General features: G+C 42.9%; 1 protein-coding gene across 1 annotated transcript in view; it reads right to left on the minus strand.

Moving 5' to 3' along the window:
- HOOK3 (hook microtubule tethering protein 3) overlaps positions 1–12564 on the minus strand; it is a 104928-nt gene that overhangs the window by 76156 nt on the left and 16208 nt on the right. The window lies entirely within an intron of this gene.

Consider the following 12564-nt stretch of genomic DNA (forward strand, 5'->3'; position numbering starts at 1 on the left):
TTAAATAAATAAATAAATTTAAAAAAAAAAAAAAAAAAAAAAAAAAAATTTCAGTTTCTTTAAATAATATAAACAGAGAACCTGTTTATGTAATACTAGACATTAGACAAAGTTGGATGCCATTTCTGTTTGCAGACGCCCTAAATCTAAGATAACACCGGTGTGGACAAACTGAAACAAGGATAGACGCTGAATATACTTGTGCTTATTTTTCTTAGGAAAACCTCCAAAACTTCTATAAACACTAGAAAGGAAAAAAAAAAGCTTTTATCCTGGCATGATAGTCGCTTTAAAGTTCCTGAAATCGATGCTCTAAAAAATTAAATTATTTGTTTCAAGACCACAGACTGAACATCTCTGTCCTGCTCCAGCAAGTGCCAAGTCCAAAGATCTTTCCATAACACAACCATCTCCGTTCACTCAAAAAACATAATGGCAACAAGAGAAATACGGTAGGGGGAAAAAAATCTACATTTCAACTTACACTGTCACTCAGACTGATAAATACAACCACTACTAAAGTTTGGTCAAATGATCTTTAAATAAAGTAACCTGCTATGTAGAATTTTAAAAATTTATTATTAAGAAAAATATACATATTTAGGCATAAGAACTTTTTGTAGAATTTTTTAAATTAATTGCTTGCTTGATTAATTAATTAATTAATTAATTAATGGCTGTGTTGGGTCCTCATTGCTGCGTGCGGGCTTTCTCTAGTCGCAGTGAGCCGGGCTACTCTTTGTTGCGGTGCGCAGGCTTCTCGTTGCACTGTCTTCTCTTGTTGCAGAGCACGGGATCTAGGTGTGTGGGCTTCAGTAGTTGTGGCTCACAGGCTCAGCAGTTGTGGCTCGCGGGCTCTAGAGCATAGGCTCAGTGATTATGGTGCACGGGCTTAGTTGCTCTGCGGCATGTGGGATCCTCCCGGGCCAGGGATTGAACCCACGTCTCCTGCATTGGCAGGTGGATTCTTAACCACTGCACCAACAGGGAAGTCCCAAGGCGTAAGTGTTTACGAAAAAAGTTATAGCGAAGTTTTCTCTGTAGAAATCTATTAGGATTCTTTTTGAAGCCTGTATCCAAGTTAACGTGTTAACTTTATTGTCTATTTCTCTACTCTTAAAGTTTTCAACATTGAGATATAGTTCACATACCATACAACTCACCCATCTGAAATACACACTGCAATGGAGTTTAGTACATATTCACATCAGCACAATCTAATTGCAGAACCTTTCCACCTTCCCCGAAGAAATCCTGTATCCACTGGCTGTCACTCCCATTGCCCTCTCTTTCCAGCCCCTAGAAATTACTAATCTACTTTCTGTTTTCATGGGCTTGCCTACTTTGTACATTTCATATAAATGAAATTATACTCTGTGTGGGGTCTTTTGTGTCTGGCTTCTTTCACTCAGCATGCTTTTAAGGTTCATCCATGTTGTAGGACGTGTCACCACTTCATTCCTTTTTATGGCTCAAAAACATTCCATTTATGGATACACTACATTTTGTTTATCTATTCATCAGCTGATATACATGCTTCATGTGGGTATGTGCCTAGGAGTGGAATTGCTCTGTCCCATAATAACTCTGCTTAACATATGAAGTGTGAACAAACTGTTTTCCAAAGCAGCTGTACCATTTTACATTCCTGCTAGCAACACGTCAGTTCCAATTTTTCCACAGCCTGTCAACATTTGTTATTATCTCTCTAAAAAGTTATGCCCATCCTAGTGGGTGTGAAGTATTATATTATCTCACTGTGTTTTTTAATAATTTATTTTTATTATTTTTTTAATTTTTGGCTGTGTTGGGTCTTCGTTGCTGCGCGCCAGCTTTCTCTAGTTGCGGCGAGTGGGCCTCTCATTGTGGTGGCTGCTCTTGTCACGGAGCACGGGCTCTAGGCATGCAAGCTTCAGCAGTTGTGGCACATGGGCTCAGCAGTCGTGGTGTACGGGCTTAGTTGCTCCATGGCATGTGGGATCTTCCCAGACCAGGGCTTGAACCTGTGTCCCGTGTTGGCAGGCGGATTCTTAACCACTGCGCCACCAGCGAAATCCCTCTCACTGTGGTTTTGATTTGCATTTCCTTAATGACTAACAACGTTGAGCATCTTTTCATGTGCTTATTGGCCACCTGTATATCCTCTACAGACAAGTCTATTCAGTCTTTCCTGTTAAACAACGGAATTGTCTTTTTACTATTGAGTTGTGAGAGGGTTTTTTTTTTGTTTTTTTTTGTTTTTGTTTTTAGAATTCAGGGTAAAAGCCCCTTATCAGATATAAGATGTGTAAATAATTTCTCACATTCTGTGAGTTATCTTTTCACTTTCTTGATGGCATAATTTGCAGCACAATGGTTTTTAATTTTTGATAACGTTCCATTTATCTATCTTTTGCTGTTGGTATTATATCTAAGAAGGTTTTGCCTAATCCAAGGTCAGGAGGATTTACTTCTATGTTTTCTTCTAAGATTCTCACAGCTTTAGTTTTAAATTGAAGTTATGATCCATGTGCATAGCGTACGTAAAGGGTCTAACTTCCTCCTTCTGCATGTAGATATTCATACCCATCTATTTTTGTTTTACGCTTCATCTAGCTTCTTTAGTCAAGGTTCTTTTGTTATTAAGTCAGAGAAACTAATTTGAGCAAAATTGTGCAAAAAAAGGGAACTTGGTGGAAGACCACTGAGGTATGTTATGGTACAGAAAGATAGCTGGGCCTCCTTGAGTACTGAAATAAGGATCCGGAAAGCTGTTAAGAATCCAGACAGTACTCTCCTTCTGACTTTCACCTTTGCTTCTGCCCAGCTATTCATTTTCTCTCTGAAGACCAACTTTTTCTGTTTCTCCACACAACGCTGAAGAGAGCCGCACACACGCTACAAGTCTTCACCATGCCAGTTCAAGAAGATAGTTCTGAAGACCAGCCATCCCTCAATCCCAATTCTAAATTCCCAGGAAACTCCAAATACAGCTAGAGTCTGTTTTTCATCCCTAGTCCGATTGTATGTGACCAAAAGGACGGAGAGCCACAAGTAGGACACCCACAACTTCAGGTTTCAGAGAAAAGGACTCCTGTAAACTGGGCAGAGAACCCCCCAAAAGTGTCCTCTTTGCTTAAAACCTCTTGTGAAAATAGATAATGCAAAGAAAAACAACTTAAGTGAATTTTACTGAAATATTAAAGAATTGTTATAAAAATAGTTCAGAAAGTAGAAAATATTCCATATTTTTAATAATCAAAAAAGCTGTAATCTAAAAATCTTAATCATTGCCAATCAAGTAATAGTCTTTCCAATCAAAAAGGACAATCATAAGTAGGGCAATCTGTGAGTCTGGTGCTAAATGGGTGATGATTACCCAAAGCCAAAGGCACTGAACTTACTAGCTAAGTGGCAAACACAAATCAAAGATACTTATATTCAACAGGAAACCCCTTAACTTATAAAAAAGAATGCTTTAAAATGTCGAAGAGGGCTTCCCTGGTGGTGCAGTGGTTAAGAATCTGCCTACCAATGCAGGGGACATGGGTTCAAGCCCTGGTCCAGGAAGATTCCACATGCCGCAGAGCAACTAAGCAACCCTGTGCATCACAACTACTGAGCCTGTGCTCTACAACCCGTGAGCTACAACTACTGAGCCCACGTGCCACAACTACTGAAGCCTGCACGCCTACAGCCTGTGCTCCACAGTAAGAGAAGCCACCGCAATAAGAAGCCCGTGCACCGCAATGAAGAGTAGCCCCCCGCTCGCCGCAACTAGAGAAAGCCTGCGCCCAGCAACGAAGACCCAATGAAGCCAAAAAAAATAAAATAACGTTATTTAAAAAATTAAAATGTCTAAAATTATATACTCTAAGAACTCCAAGATTATGGGATACTTCATTTACATCTTACAGCAACACTTCTTATGAATCAAAGAACTCAGAAAAATCTGAATAAAGTATTTCAAACCGATCACTATGATACGGTTTGCTTCTTGCTTAAAAGATGACCACATCAAAACCTCAGAATGTGCCTGAGCTGGACGGGAAGACAACAAAAGACAGCCGTTACCACCATGTACTCAGCACCAGTAACCTGCCAACCATGGAGCCAGGCACTCTGCATTCACATTGACACTGCCAGGAAGGTATCACTGTCCCCATGTTATGCTGAGCAATATCAGACTCCGAAGTTAAGTAATTTCCCCAAGTTCAATCACACCGTTAAGTGGCAGAGTTGATGGTACTGTTGCTTTTGTTACAAGAGATCAGCAGAGTTCAACACGAAACTGGTCCTAGCAAACAACACCAAGGTCCTGTGGCTAATTCTCTCCTTCCTGCTCAGCCGTCTAGTCACAGAGAACAAAGACCCACATCGTTCAAGATGTTCTATGGTTAATAGGGGCAGGTGTCTGTCTCATTCACCACTGTCTGCCCAGTACTTCATGTCTGACACACAGCAGTTCTCATTGATACCTGTGCACTGAAATACATTTGGAAGGTGATGGCACTTTTATTTAATAAGCTTCCAATCTGCTACTTGGGCGGAACACAGCAAGAATAGTAGTCCCCAAATCTAAACTATGACACAAGTTAACCTATCTATGAAACAGAACAGACTCACAGACATAGAGAACAGACTGGTGGTTGCCAAGGGGGAGGGGGCTGGGGGAGGGATGGAGTGGGAGGTTGGGATTTGGCAGATGTAATCTATAATAGAGAGAATGGATAAACAACAAGGTCCTACTGTATAGCACAGAGAAATATATTCAATATCGCCTAATGAACCATAATGGAAAAGAATATTTTTTAAAAAGAATGTATATATATGTATAACTGGATTACTTTGCTGTACAGCAGTAATTAACACAACATTGTAAATCAACTATACTTCAATCAAAAAAAAGAATAGTAAGTCCACAGCCTTCTTCCATTCAATACGACTTTTCCTAGTCATGAACTTGACTCAATATGCAGGCATCTAGCCATAACTCTGTTTTGCTAAGTAGTTTACAATTTCAGCAATGTTTTCTAAGTACCCCTTAATAAACGTTCTCAGGCTAGGATCAAACAGCATAAAGGTGATTTTCTCCAAAATATTAACAGATTATAGTTCTGCACAGATACGTAAATGACAAGGGATAATCTTACTGGGAATGTTCTTCATGAGCCAGAAACCATCTTTAGCGTCTTACTATGTCCTGACTCCTGTTAAGAAAATGACACAAACGAGCCACAAAACATACGAAGCCACTTCCTCAACTTTCCCAGTAACACATCTATTCGGCTGTAACTTATGCACCGGTCACAGCTTAAGCTAAAGGAAAAGCCCATTAATTTTAATCCGTAACATAATTCCAGGAATACACTGTCATCCTGCAGTCAACTCCTTCCACAGAAACCAAAACATTAAATTTTATTTCTACTGCTTAAATTATTTAAGTACCAAAATATTCTTATTGAAGTCCCCCAAATTAAGATGGGGTCCGAAACAAACACTGTATTTTGACTCAATTTCTTAATATGACATTTTTATTAGCAAATGTTACCAGTTTTTAAAATAGATATGATAATTCTTAGGTCTGTTTTCCTTTTTCTTTTGGCCACGCTGTGCAGCATGCGGGATCTTAGTTCCCTGACCAGGGATCAAACCCGTGCCCCCTGCAATGGAAGCTCGGAGTCTTAACCACCGGACCGCCAGGGAAATCCCTCTTAGGTCTGTTTTCTAATGATCTTTTCATCACCCAGAACAATCATGTTGGTCCCCTGCCACTAAATGGACACTGAAGAGTTGGCTATGACATTTATATTTCGCATCCTTGGTGACAACAAAAATAAAGCAAATTATGCTTTAGCCCCTGCTGTGTTAGAAAGAACAACAGAGGCGCAGAGGCACAGGCTCTAAACCAAGGGCAGGCAATCGGGTCCCATAAATAAAAAAAGGCGTTCCACCACTGTCCGCGGCTTGACCTTCATTTTATCTCTTTCGGTTTCATCTACTTTCTTTTTCCCTCTTTCTTGAACTCTGAAAATAAAACCTAATGGCACTTAGAGGCACAACTTACTACTTCTGATCCTGCTCTTTCAATCAATACGCAGTTGTGGCAGAATAAAAAATATATTTGCCCTCTGTCCCTGGATCCTGGCGCTGAGCTCCTAAAACCCTGAGAATTTCCTGAGTGATGGGGTGTCTTTTATAACTCATCATGAGCCCTTTCCAGCCACACCGGAGCTTAGGCTAACAGGGTGATTCACTGCGGGACCCGCAGACAGCTTCAGGATGAGGGCTGGGCCCAGAGGAACTTTCAGCCCTACCCCTGACCTCCAGGAAGGGACTGGCGGTGGAGTTCAAACACATGGCTAACGACTTCACTCATGTCTCTTTAGTGAAACCCCCCAATAAAACCCTAAACAACAGGGTTCAGAACTTCGGGGCGGGTGAGCACATCACTGTGCTGGGAAGGCAGTGGGCTTGCAGGGTCCCAGAGTTCTGTGCTGCCTCTACCCCACACGTCCCTGTGCACCTCCTTCGTTTGGCTGTTCCTGAGTTGGATCCTGTACACTAAAAATGTAATCGTAAGTATAGAGCTTCCCTGAGTTTTGTGTCATTCTCGCACATATCAAACCTGAGGGGGTTCATGGGAACTCCTGCATTTGCAGTTGGCCGGGCAGAAGCGTGGGTGCCCCAAGGACCCCACCCGTATCCACCTGGCGTCTGCAGTGGGGACAGTCTTGTGGGACTGGGGCCTTAACTGCCGAGTCTGCCCCGAGTGTCAGAATCAAAGGACTGTGACCTTAACTTGTGGGGTGTGAGCTACCTCGGGAAGCTGGTGTCAGAACATCGAGTTGGTACCAGGGAAACTGGTGATGGAAAAAGACAGAGTGGTGAACTCTTCTTGGAGATAGAGGATAAAAGGAGATAAAAGTTGCCTTCTTTTCATTTCCAAGTTCATAATTCCATATTCATTCATTTAGCTAACATTTACAGAACACCTACTCTAGAGCAGGACAAGGGCTCTGGAAGGTAAGGGCGGCGGCGATACTCAACAGGTGGTCAGGGCGGGCTAGGTGGGGAAACGGCCAGCTCTCAGTGGGGACCAGCAGCTGGTGAGGAAGAGCGGCATGTGGATGTCTGACTGATAAACATCCGAGGCAGAGGGACGGGCCGCGCACAATGCCCCCAACAGGAGACGTGCGAGGACAAGCAGGGCGCCGCTGCGGGAAAGAACGCCAGCAAATGAGGTCAGAGTTCAAGAGGGAAGAGATATAGGAACATGTGTATGTGTATAACTGATTCACTGTGTTATAAAGCAGAAACTAACACACCATTGTAAAGCAATTATATTCCAATAAAGATGTTAAAAAAAAAAAAAAGGAATGAGGTCCGAGTGGTACCAGGGGCTCAGGTCACTTGGGCTCTGATACATCACTGTGAGCCCTTTGGCTTTTACCCTGAGTGAAATGGGGCACCAGTGCAGGGCTCTAAGCAGAAAACCTCACTGTGGCTGCTGGGTTCACATGAGACTCTGGGGCACGCAACTACAGAAACACCGACACTAGTCAGGAAGTTACCAACATGATATGGGCAAGAGATGACGGCAGCCAGACCAATATGGTAGCCGTAAAGGTAATAATTTTTATCATAAAACGTTTTTACTCCTAAAAATTCCACTATACATCTGTAATAAGTACGGCACTTTCCTGTGCCTTACTAACCACGGTTCTGATACTACAGCTAACATAATGAAGAAACACTCCCAGAATACCACCTAATACGCAATCTATATTCAAATTTCCTCCATTACATCCTTGAAATGTCTCTGTTCAAACAAGATCCAAGCTTCATGCATTGCATTTGTTTTTGTTTTTGTTTTTGAAACTGTGGTAACAACACTTAACATGAGCTCTGCCCTCTCAAGAGACACTCAAGATCAGAGTACAGGGCCATTAACCACCGCACAGTGCTGCACAGCAGGCCTTAAGGGCTTATGCATCTCATGCACCTGAAACTTTATACCTGTTGAATAGCAACTCCCCGTTTCCCCCAAACCCCAGCCCCTGGCAGCCACCACTTCACTCTGCTTCCGTGAGTCTGACCACTTCAGCCACCTCCCAGAAGTGGAGTGGTGCAGTCCGCCCCTGCGGGACTGGCTTTCTCGCGTAGCATGACGTCCTCCGGGGCATCCACGCGCTGCACACGGCAGGTCTTCCAGAAGAACCATGTGATGCTTTTGGTCAGTGTCTTTCTCTCTGGACTCTTTGATCTAGAACAGTCCACCCTGTTCCTTTCTTCTCTTGACATTCACTTGCTGAAGAGACCAGGTCAACTGTCCTGTGAAATATCCCACCTTCTGGATTTTCCTGATCCTTTCCTTGTGACTCAGTTTAACCTATTGCTCTGTCCTCTGTATGTCTCTGTAATCTGGAAGTTAGATCTAAAGGCTGGATTTAGCTATATTTTATAAGTGTAGCCTTCAGTACTTCCTGATGGGTTGGATGCAGGATGTGGGGAAAAGAAAGAGAGGTTTCAAGGTCTGAGCAGCTCAAGGCCAGAAATGCCAACAACTGAAATGAGAAGACTTTGACTGAGTGGGTCTGAGAGGAAGACAGGGTTTAGTTCTAGACACGACGACCCTGAGATGTCTTTTAGACCCAACTGGAGATGCTAAGTAGACAATCAGACAAGTCTGGATGTCAGAGGAGAGGTTCACGCTGGAGATAAAAATCTGAGCATCATTAGGATAGGGATGCTATTTAAGGCTATGAGACTAGACGAAATCATCGAGGGGGTGAATGCAAACAAAAGATAAGAGGGGCCAGGCCTGAGTCCTTAAGCTCTGCGTCCTTAGGAGGGAGCGCAGGAGAGGGAAACCAGCACAGGAAATGCAGATCATCCAGTGAGACAGGAGAGAAACCTGGAAGGTCACAGTATCCCGGAGGCCAAATCTTAGTAAGTGTCAGAAGGAAGTAATAAGCAGATGAGCATCTGTCCTTTGGACACTGCTGCCAGTCCAGACGAGGACTGAGAACAGGCATTAGCACCAGCAACAAGTGCAGTTCTAACATGACGGTGGGGAAACCCTGACGGAAGTGGGTTTAAGGGGGGTGGGGTGGAGAGGAGAACTCTGAGACAGATGCTGCACAGGCAGGAGAACGGGAGCAGTGACTGACAGGAGTGGGATCCTGAGAAGTCTGTTTAAAGACAAATAAGCCTGCTTCCCTGCTAGGGGATACAACCCTGCAGAGCAGGGGAAGCCGTGGGTGCAGCCAAGAGGGGAGAACTCGTAAAGCAAAGATCTTGAGTAGGTGAGAGGCAAAGGGACCCAACAGACAACGTGCAGCCGCTGCCTTTACGACAGGACTGCCCCCAGCACAGCTCGAAGGCGATAACGGGCAGTGAGGTGGCCACACTGATGCCGGCGGGGGCAAACGTAGTCAGGGAGTCAACAGAGATTCTCTTGTATGTGTTTCAACTTTCTCAGAAATAGGCGGTCCCTTACCTTGGAAGGTAATCAGAGGAGAGAGTGGGGAAGCGGTGCTGAAGGTCTGCAGAAAGGACAGTGGGAGACGGTCACCCGGAAGAGGGGTAGTGAGAGGGCTGGGGAAGTACCAGATGACCAGGGGTTCACACCGGGAAATGTAAAATGAGACGCACCAGCACGGCTGTGTCTTCTCCAGCTCGGTTCAGCCGCATAGGTGAGACACAGAACTGGTGGGATATAAGATTGAACCAAGTTGTGGTTTAGCTAAAAAAGTACAAAGAAATAAAAAAGGGGGCAGAGGCGCTGAAGATGTTCACAGGGAGTGATTATGACTGACCGCGGGATGTCGGCTGAATAAGAGGCAAGAAAGGGGGGAAGGTGAAGGACAGTGTTGAGACCCCAGCGGCCCCCGAGAGCTGAAGGATGGCTGGAGATGGGCGGCCAGAGAGGGTGAGATGGCAAGACAGGAGGCGGTGGTCAGACGGCGGGAGAGAGCAAACCGCGACCACGGAGGGTAGCAGATTACTGGTGATGATAAGCCATGGGGTATGACCTCAAGAATGAGTGGCTGAAACTGGGTAGAGGATGAGGCCAAAGGAGATGAGTCAAGGAGTTGACAGGCAAGGGTCTGAAGGACCATATCCAAGTGCCCAGGAATTTCAGCAGGGGTGCTACTGGAAAGAGCAGCAGGACGCCTGGATCCGGAGCTGCTGAGAAACGAGAGGGATGAGGTCGTAAGACTCAAAGCTGGGGGGTCTTAGGGAAGCTGTGAGGGGAACGGTCTGGAAGCAGCACTGAGGGGGCACCATGCTGAGCCAAGTGGTACATGAAGAAGAAACAGCCTTACTTAGAAGCCTGCAGAGGCAGTGCTGTTACGAGAGAAGAGGATTCTTTCAGGCCCGAAGCTGATCAGTGCAAAGCAGCGACTGTTCTCTGGCAGGTGTACCCCAGGTTCACCAAGAATCACAGGTTTTACAGCATAAACAGTCCATTCAAGCTCTTGTTGTCTCACGCAGAACACGCTGCGCTCTCCAAAGTGGGTGCTGCTTTGTAAAAATCTTTACAAAGGCTAATGTTAATTTTCTTCAAACCAAGAAGTAGAAAATAGGAAAGAAAATTCTATACATTTGAGTTTTGATAATATTAAGAGTCACAGCTCCCTAAAAACTTAAGGCCCCCCTCAAGAAAAGGTTTTCATTTTGTATTTGTTGATATATAGATGTAAAAGGATAAACTACGTCTTAAGTGTTTTCAGTGCCTGATCAATTATTAAAAATTACTTCAATGAACAAGAATCTAATCATCCATGGATGCTGTCTGTCCAGTCATTAGACAGTTCAACCATAATCAACATCCTGAAAATATGGAAAAGCAATCTTTGCAATAAATAGTGCAAAAAAAAAGAGACCCTTATATCATACACAAAAAGTAGTAACTCAGAATGTGTCGTACACCTAAATATAAGCATTAAAACTATAATACTTCTGGAGGAAAAGAGAGGAGAAAATCTTAGAGACCCTTTAGGGTTTCTAACCCCAAATCTTAGGGTTTGGTAAAGGTTTCTTGATACAATTAAAAAAAAAACAGGTGAACTAAAAAAATATATTAAATAATAAGCATTTAATAATTAAAACTTTAAAAATATTTGCTCTGCAAAGACACTATTAAGAAAATAAAAAGGGAAGCCACAGGCTGGGAGAAAATATTTTAAAACATACATCTGAGAAAGAACTTGTGTTTAGAATATATAAAGAACTCTAAATTTAATAAAATGAAAACAATTCAATTAAAAAATAGGCAAGGGCCTCCCTGGTGGCGCAGTGGTTGAGAGTCCGCCTGCCGATGCAGGGGATACGGGTTCGTGCCCCGGTCCGGGAGGATCCCATATGCCGCGGAGCAGCTGGGCCCGTGAGCCATGGCCGCTGAGCCTGTGCATCCGGAGCCTGTGCTCCGCAACGGGAGAGGCCACAACAGTGAGAGGCCCACGTACCGCAAAAAAAAAAAAAAAAAAATAGGCAAAACCCACAAAACACAAGGAAGGACACTACATAATGATCAAGGGATCAATCCAAGAAGATATAACAATTGTAAACATTTATACACCCAACAGAGGAGCACCTCAGTACATAAGGCAAATGCTAACAGCCATAAAAGGGGAAATTGACAGTAACACAGTAATAGTGGCGGACTTTAACACCCCACTTACACCAACGTATAGATCATCCAGACAAAAAATTAATAAGGAAACACAAGCCTTAAACGACACATTAGACCAATAGACTTAATCAATATCTATAGGACATTCCATCCAAAAGCAGCAGAATACGCTTTCTTCTCAAGTGCACACAGAACATTCTCCAGGATAGATCACATCTTGGGTCACAAACCAAGCCTTGGTAAATTTAAGAAAACTGAAATCGTATCAAGCATCTTTTCTGACCACAACGTTATGAAATTAGAAATCAATTACAGGAAAAAAACTGTAAAAAACACAAACACATGGAGGCTAAACAATATGCTACTAAATAACCAAGAGATCACTGAAGAAATCAACGAAGAAATAAAAAAACTACCTAGAAACAAATGACAATGAAAACTCGATGACCCAAAACCTATGGGATGCAGCAAAAGCAGTTCTAAGAGGGAAGTTTATAGTAATTCAATCTCACCTCAAGAAACAAGAAAAATCTCAAATAAACAATCTAATCTTACACCTAAAGGAACCAGAGAAAGAAGAACAAACAAAACCCAAAGTCAGTAGAAGGAAAGAAATCATAAAGATCAGAGCAGAAATAAATGAAAGAGAAACGAATAAAATACTAGCAAAGATCAATAAAACTAAAAGCTGGTTCTCTGAGAAGATAAACGAAATTGATAAACCTTTAGCCAGACTCATCAAGAAAAAAAGGGAGAGGACTCAGATCAATAAAATTAGAAATGAAAAAGGAGAGGTTATAACTGACACCGCAGAAATACAAAGGATCATGAGACTACTACAAGCAACTATATGCCAATAAAATGGACAACCTGGAAGAAATTGACAAATTCTTAGAAAAGTACAACCTTCCAAGACTGAACCAGGAAGAATTAGAAAATATGAA

This window comes from Mesoplodon bidens (genome assembly GCF_964165515.1).
Source record: "Mesoplodon bidens genome assembly, chromosome: 20".
Taxonomy (NCBI): domain Eukaryota; kingdom Metazoa; phylum Chordata; class Mammalia; order Artiodactyla; family Ziphiidae; genus Mesoplodon; species Mesoplodon bidens.